The sequence below is a fragment of the Chrysochloris asiatica genome, unplaced genomic scaffold (genome assembly GCF_000296735.1).
Source record: "Chrysochloris asiatica unplaced genomic scaffold, ChrAsi1.0 scaffold00033, whole genome shotgun sequence".
Classification (NCBI taxonomy): domain Eukaryota; kingdom Metazoa; phylum Chordata; class Mammalia; order Afrosoricida; family Chrysochloridae; genus Chrysochloris; species Chrysochloris asiatica.
The window spans coordinates 21,647,227-21,655,496 of NW_006408551.1; positions in this window are offsets into that span (position 1 = coordinate 21,647,227).

Here is an 8,270-nt window from a genome sequence, read left to right on the forward strand (position 1 = left end):
GCCTCATCTTTCTCCTGGAGAACAGCTGGTAGTTTCAAACTGCTGACCTTGTGGTTGACAGCCCGATTCGTAACCACTACGCTACCAGAGCTCCTATGTTTTATCTCTAATTGTTGTCATTAAGTTGGTTCCTACTCATAGTGACCCTGTATAGGGTTTCCGAGAAGTGAATGTTGAGTTTGAACTGCCGACCATGAGTTTCAAACTGAACTTGCGGTCCAGTGCATTGTCCTACAGTGCCATATCAGGACTCCTTTTCTCTAGTAGCTATTCATATATTTACATTGAATATGTGTAAGAAAATCATACTCATATAAATCAATTGAAACTTTTCTGGTAAGGGAGAAAGTTCTGGGGTGTATAGTTTAATGGATTTATGTAAGTATAGGCATTGAGGTTCAAAACTATTCAGTTAAGCATGTTCTGAAAATTGATACTTTCATTTAAGTTGAAGTCTTTAATTTAGTTATGTTCAGAGCTAAATAAGTTATGCTCATTTTAAAGACTGCCATTTATTTGTCTCCTGTGTAGTTTTGTGAATGGTTAGTATTTAGTAGTGCCTTAGAGGTTAAATATTACACGGCTCATATTACATTATATTCTTTTATTTCTGACCCTTAAAAAAAGTTAAATATTACACATTTTAAGTTACAGTAGTTGAGTAATTAGAGATTCAGGAAATTGAAAAATAGTCAGAATCCTATGTAGCCTTTGGAGCCCTGGTGTGGTGCTGTAGGATAAGCACTGGGCTCCAAGGTCAGTTTGAAATACAAGGTGGGTGGTTCAAACTTCCCAGTTGCTCCTCAGAATCGCTATGCAGAGTAGCTATGAGTTGGAACTGATTTGATAGCACTGAACAACAACATGTAACCTTTGGAGTCCTAGTGTGGCACTGTAGGATAAGCACTGGACTTGTAACCACAAGGTCAGTGGTTCAAACTCACCAGCCGCTTCTGGAAAACCCTGTACAAGGTTGCCATGAGTCAGAACTGACTCAGGGGCACTTAATAACATGAACACTTCAGTTTCCCCAATGGTGATCTTGTATAGAACTGTCACATGATAGGAAAATCAGACAGAGAAAACCTGAATGATGTCTGTTGTTCAGTGTTGTTGAGTTGGTTCTGACTCATGGCGACCCTGTACAGGGTTTCTGAGGAGTGGCTGGTGAATTTGAACTGCCGACATTTGGTTCAAACCAATTGTGTAGTCCAGTGCTTATGCTATGGTGCCACATCAGGACTCCATAGAAAGATGTTTATTTGTGTTTTGACATTCAACTGTGTGGACTAGGACATCATATGGATAACATAGGAAAGATTCAGTGTTTCAGAAAACTTCATTGTGCTCATAAGGAACCTTGGTATGTAGACCAAGAGGCAGGTGTTAGATCAGAGCAAGGGGATACTGAATGGTTTAAAATCAGGCAAGGGTGTGTGCTAGGGCTGTATACTTTTACCATACTTGGTCAGTCTCTATACTGAGTAAATAATCCAAGATGCTAGATATAATATGAGTAAGAATGTGGCATCAGGATTGGAGAAAGACTCACTAATAGCCTGCCTATTATAGTGTGCCTATGATGCAACCTTGCTTGCTAGAAGTGAAGAAAACTTAAAATAGTTACTGATCAAGATCAGAGACCAGTCTTCAGTATGGATTGCATCGCAATGCAAAGAAAATAACCCTTACAGTTGAACCAATAGATAACATCATGACAAATGGAGAAATGATTGAATTTGTCAAAGACTTATTTTGCTTGGACCCACAAGAGACACTCATGGAAGCAGCAGTCAAGAAATCAAATGACATGTATTAGGCAAATCTGCTCTCTAATAGACCTCTTAAAGTGTTCAAGAGCAAAGATATCAGTTTCAGGACTAAGGTGTACCTGACCCAAGCCATGGCATTTGCAGTCACTTCATAGTCGTGTGAAAGTTAGACAATGAATAAGGAAGACCATGAGGATATCGATTCACTTGAAGAATATTAATATGGACTTCCAGATGTTGTTTTTGCTGTTAACTGACTCATGATGGTGGTAGTAGTGGTGGTGGTTATATGCCGAGGAGTTGGTTCTAACTCATAGTGATCCTGTATAGAGTTTACAAGGCTGTAAATCTTTACGGGAGCAGAAAGTCTCATCTTTCTCCTGTGGAACCACTGGTAGTTTTGAACTGCTGAGCTTGCGGTTCGCAGTCCGATTCATAGCCACTACACTACCAGATACCAACAATATAATAGTAACTAGACTACAGACCACTTTTTTTTTTAACCAGCATTTATTTGTACTCTGGTAGCGTAATGGTTACGAATCGGGCTGCTAATCTCACGGTCAGCAGTTCGAAACTACTAGCTGTTCCGCGAGAGAAAGATGAGGCTTTCTGCTCGCTTAAAGATTTACAGCCTCGGAAACCCTGTACAGGGTTGTTATGAGTTGGAACCGACTCCACGGCACTTAACAACAACAACAACAACATATTGTTGTTAAGTGCCATTGAATCAGTTCTGACTCATAACGACCCTGTATAGGATTTCTGAGGTGTAGCTGGTGGGTTTGAACTGCTGATTTTGTGGTTAGCAGTTCACTGCTTATTCTACTGTGCCACACCAGGGCTATGCATTTTTTTCTAATGTATAGTTTCGTGTAAGCACCAATACAGTCAAAATACAGAGTTGTTCCATTGCCACAAAAGAACTCCCTAGTGCTACCTCTTTGTAGTCACAACCCCTACTCCCCTCAGCCACTAATTTTGTCATTTTTAAAATGTTACATGAATAAAATCATACATTATTTCGTGTAAAAATGGAATGAAAAGATAATGGAATTTTTCCACAGACTTTTTTGAAGCTCTGAAGTGCAGTGAATTATTTAGTATGACTTTTCTAGCAATAGTCTGTAGCTCCTACCAAACTACTAGGTAGGGACATGCAGATTGGGTATATTTCCGCTTTTTCTGATGGGTGGGATCAAGTGGGGGAAGACGCTGATAGGATTATATGATTTAGTTGTGAGTGATTGTTAACAGAATTAATTGTGATTTTGAAAACACTAGGGGATTGGTCAGTTTGCCATGCTGCTGTCTTTAAATGCTCCATCTCAGAAACAGGAGGGAAGATCTGACTACCATAAAGAAGGCAGAGTTGGGAGTGGAGTGAGGTCCCTGCATGTGGAACCTCCTGGAAGCTATGACACCTGAGGAGTAACAGCGGAGCTAGAGCATGAGACAGAGTAGTGGGTTCCCCAGACCTTGGAGTGAGTCCTGCTGAGTGTCTTTAGGCAGGAGGCTAGCTTTTGGAGTTGGGTGCCTCTAGGCACTTACCTGGGAAGCTAGGTTTGTAGACTCATGGAGCTAGAGCCAAGTGCCTTCAGGCTGAAGCTATGGCACTATTGTTGTTGTTGTTAACTGTCCTCAGTTGGTTCTGACCCATGGTAACTCTGTATAGGGTTTCCAAGGAGCAGATGGTGCGCTTGAACCACCGACCTTGTGATTCAAAGTAACTTGCAGTCCAGCGCTTTAGCCCACAGCGCCACACCAGGACTCCCGTGGCACTATAGAGCACCCTTTGACCATTTATCATCAATGCTAAAAGAGCTTTTTTAACACTGCCAGAATACTACAGGAGCCAGACCAAGGGGCTGAGGGCCAGAGAGAGGCCTGACTGCAAGTAACACAGAGAAAAGGTTGCTCTCTCTGATCAAAGAATTGTATTTTAAACATTTCTGATCCAGAATTGTAACCTTTTAACCTCCCTGCCATTGCAGTGAATTATTGAACCCATCAGAGAAGTCGAGAGTCCCATGGTAGGGACAGCTGGTGCCATAATAAGGTAAAGGAGTAAAGAGAACAGAGGTATGTCTGACTTGCACTTCATAGGAATTGGCCTTGGGCTCATTTTGAGTTGGACTCTCCTCCTTCCTTGTGAAGTCAGAGTAGGTCAGACTGCCCCCACGCCATTTTTACACCTCTCACCCTATGTTGTTATTAGTACCATCAAGTTGGTTATGACTCATAGTGACCCTGTATAGGGTTTCCAAGGTGCAGCTGGTGGGTTTGAACTGCTGATCTTGTGATTTGCAGTCCCGTGCTGATCCACAGCACCACACCAGAAGCCCAGGGTCACTATGAGTCAGAACCAATTCCATGGCACTTAACAACATAGTATAGCTTTTTGAGGTGCATATTTTTAAAGATAAATTTATTATAATTCTAAAGAAAAATAATTTTATCAGAAAGGTTAGAAAATAGAAAAAAAATCAGCTTAATTCTACTACTCTTAATACTCATGTTGTCAGGTAGGACCAGTCTCTGGAGCAACACTTCATGCTTGGTAAGGTGGAGGGTCAACAATAAAGAGGAAAACTCCCTACAGGATTGATTGACAAAAGGGAAGCAACAGTGGGCTTGAACAGTAACAACTGTGAGGATGGTTTCAGACTGGGCAGTGTTTGGTTCTGTTGTGCATAGGGTTGCTATCACAGTTGGAACTGTGATTCCCAGTGAGTTGGAACTAACTTGACAACACCAAACAACAACTGTTGTTAGTAAATGCTATTGAATTGGTTCCAACTCACAGGACCCTGGACCCTTTATATGGTTTTTAAGGAGTGGCTGGTGAGTTTGAACCACTGAGTTTGTGATTCAAATCGACCTTGTGGTCCAGTGCTTTATGCTACAGCACCATACCAGGACTCCAAACAACAACTGCTCGAACACAGTCATCATCATTTCAGGTTTTTACAGCTTTTTGTATATGTATTTTATATCATTGATAGGAATTTAAAAAGGCTCCATTTTTGCTGCTTAACATTAAATATTTTTTGTCACTATCATAATTTCACTATAAGAAAAAAAGTTGCAGAAAACACCTTAAGGATATAGATTTTTAAATATTTTAGTTATTAGGGTGTGGTGATGGTGGAGGTTAGGTATTATTGAGTCTGTTCCGACGCATAGCAACCCTGCATAGGATTTCTGAAACTAAATATTTATGGGAGCAGAAAGTTCTCCCTTGGAGCAACTGGTGGGTTTGAACTGTCAGCCTTAGCCTGCAACACACCAGCTTTTTTCTTTGTGTAGATTCTCAGATATGTGATTTTTGAGTCAAAAGGTATAAAGTATTATATTAGTCTTGAAGCATTTCATTAAATTGATTCTCAAGAAGATGGAATTGCTAGTACTATTTTATTTCACTGTATCCTTGTTAAATTGGATATTAACATTACTTTTAACCTAAAGGTAAAAACGTACTTCATTGCTCAAATTTAAAACAGTGCTACAAAGAGTTTATTCCTTTATGTAACACTTTATCCATGAAGAATAAAATAGATTGTAATGTCATAGGGACATGAACTTTAAAAAATGTGATTTTGTTGTAAAGTAATCTGTTGTTGTTTTTTAGGTGCTATCGAATTGGTTTCAACTCACAGTAATATGCACAACAAAATGAAACACTACCCAGTCCTACGCCATCCTCAGAATTGTTGTTAATGTTTTAGTCCATTGCTGCTGTCCCTGTGCCAATCCATTTCATTGGGGATTTTCCTCTTTTTTGCTGACTTGCCACTGTACCAAGCATGATGTCCTTCTTCAGGGATGGTCCCACCTGACAACATGAGTATTAAAATGGTAGAATTAAGGGTTTTTTTCCCCTATATTTTAACCTTTCTCATATAAGGAACTCTGGTAGCATAGTGGTCATGAGTTGAGCTGCTAATCTCAAGGTCGATAGTTCGAAACTACCAGCTATTCTATGGGAGAAAGATGAGGCTTTCTGCTCCCATAATGATTTTTACAGCTTCGGAAACCCTGTACAGGGTTGCTATGAGTTGGAACCAACTCCATGACACGTAACCACCGCCACCAGCATATTTAAGTATGGGAGTATGGGATAAGCTCTGGAACTGGGATCACAAGATTAGCGTTTAAGAGTGCCAGCCGCTCTGTAGGAGAAAGATAAGGCTTTCTGCTACTGAAGATTTACAAGCCTTGGGAACCCTATATAGGGGCGCTGTGAGTTGTTAAGTGCCAACAGGTGAAATACTACCTACTACCACCACCTTTTCTATATATTTTAGAACAGTAGATCATAAGAGTGGATAACAAAAGACAACAAAATTCAAAATAAAAATTGAATGTTTAATAAATGCTGGGTACTGTGTTAAGTACTTGATTTGATCTTCACAATAATCCTATAAATATTTGAGGTAGCTACTACAAAGGAGCTTTGGTAGCATGGTGGTTACGACTCGGGCTGCTGAAACTACCAGCTGCTCCGCTGGAGAAAGAGGAGGCTTTCTGCTTCTGTAAAGATTTACAGCCTGGGAAACCCTGTACAGGGTTGCTATGAGTCGGAACCAACTCCACGGCACATAACCACCACCACCACTACATAGGAGTTCTGGTGTGAAATTGTAGGCTCAGCACTGGACTGTTAACCACAAGGTCGGTGATTCAAACCCACCAGCCACTCTTTGGAAACCCTATATAGGGTCATTGTGAGTCAGAACTGACTCAGTGGCACTTAACAACATACTACACTTGAAGACCTTTTATGTGATATGCGACATGGTTGACAAGTAGATAATTTTTAAAGTATTTTAGCAGGGAGTCTTTTTTAAAAAAATGGCAAACATTTTAACTTGAATATATGAGGGGACTTCAAAAGCTCATGGGAAAATTCTGGTTTTTAATTCCATTATTCCACAGATTTTTTAAAGTCCTGCACACATTCTTTTACCATTTTCCCTCGTTAATAATGTCAAGGTTTTTCTTTATGGATAGGTCCTTTGATTAGAATCTAGATTGTCTCTTTGGTATAATCCACAGCTATGATGCAGTATCTGTTGTTCTTGTTAAGTACCATTAAGTCGGTTCCGACCCATAGCGACCCTGTATAGGATTTCCAAGGAGCAGCTGGTGAGCTTGAACCACCGACCTTGTAGTTCAAACCATCCTTACAGTCCAGCGCATTAACTCACCATGCCACATCCGGACTCCTAATAAATGAAAAACAAACCTGTTGCTGTCAGACTTTTATCATTCCTGTAGGACGGAATAGAACTATCCTATAGGGATTTCGTAATCTGTATGGACGTAGACTGCCACATCTTTCTCCTGGTAAGTCTGAACCACCAACCTTTGGGTTCGCAGCCAGGCACTTAACCACTGTGCCATCTGGCCTCCTCCTTGTGTCCTAATCTAAAAGCAAACCTGTTCGTAATTTTTTAGTCTTAAAACCCTATATGGGGTCATTAGGAGTTGATTCTGACTCTTAATGACCCTATGTAGGGTTTTCAAGATTGTAAGTCTTTACAGATGGTGGATTTGAACTGCTGAGTTTGAGATGAGCAGTTCAGTGCTGACTCCACAGTGCCACCCAGGCTCCTTATTATCCTAATAGATAGCTCCCTCTTTTTGTTGTTGTTTATACTTTATTATTAAGGAGCTCTGGTAGCGTAGTGGTTACGAATCGGGCTGCGAACCTTAAGGTCAGCAGTTCGAAACTGCCAGCCGCTCCGCGGGAGAAAGATGAGGCTTTCTGCTCCCATTAAAGATTTACAGCCTTGGAAACCCTGTACAGGGTCGCTATGAGTCGGAACCGACTCCACGGCACATAACAACAACAACAATTTTGTTGTTGTTGAATGTAACACACAGCAGAACATACACCGATTCATCAGATTTCTCCTTACCTAAGAGAGAACTTTCAGTGTAATGATAAAATCCTTCTACAGTTTTTATCCTTACTCTTTTTTTTCATATTTTTTATTGTGAGGTTTACATGGGAGAACATCAGCTTTACACTCATCTTATCATATTTCATTTCATTGCAATGATTACAATCCTCTCCATGCATCATCAAATAACCCCAAAGGGTACACCCCACAGTCCCCTACCCCCACCCCCGCCGCCAGCACATAGCCCTTCTTCCTTCCTGAGTCCAGTGTCCCCAGCCGCTCCATCTGTCCACGTCGTCTCTGTCTCTATCCCTATCCCTGGCGTCACTGCCTCTCTGAGTAGGGTCCTGTTCTCCATTCTTCTCACTTGATGGTCCCAGGGACCTCCTCTCCTGGGCTGCAAAATCAATCACTCTCATCCTTTGTCAAAAAACATCTACCTCTATATTTGCTAGCTTCACAGTCAGTCCTGATGGCAATTATTCAGTATTGTACCACAAGAGTCTTATCCCCATTTCCTTTCGCCAGCCCGGTCCCAACGGTTGTAAATCATTCAGTGGTGATTCTACCTTCCCCCACCCTGTCTGGA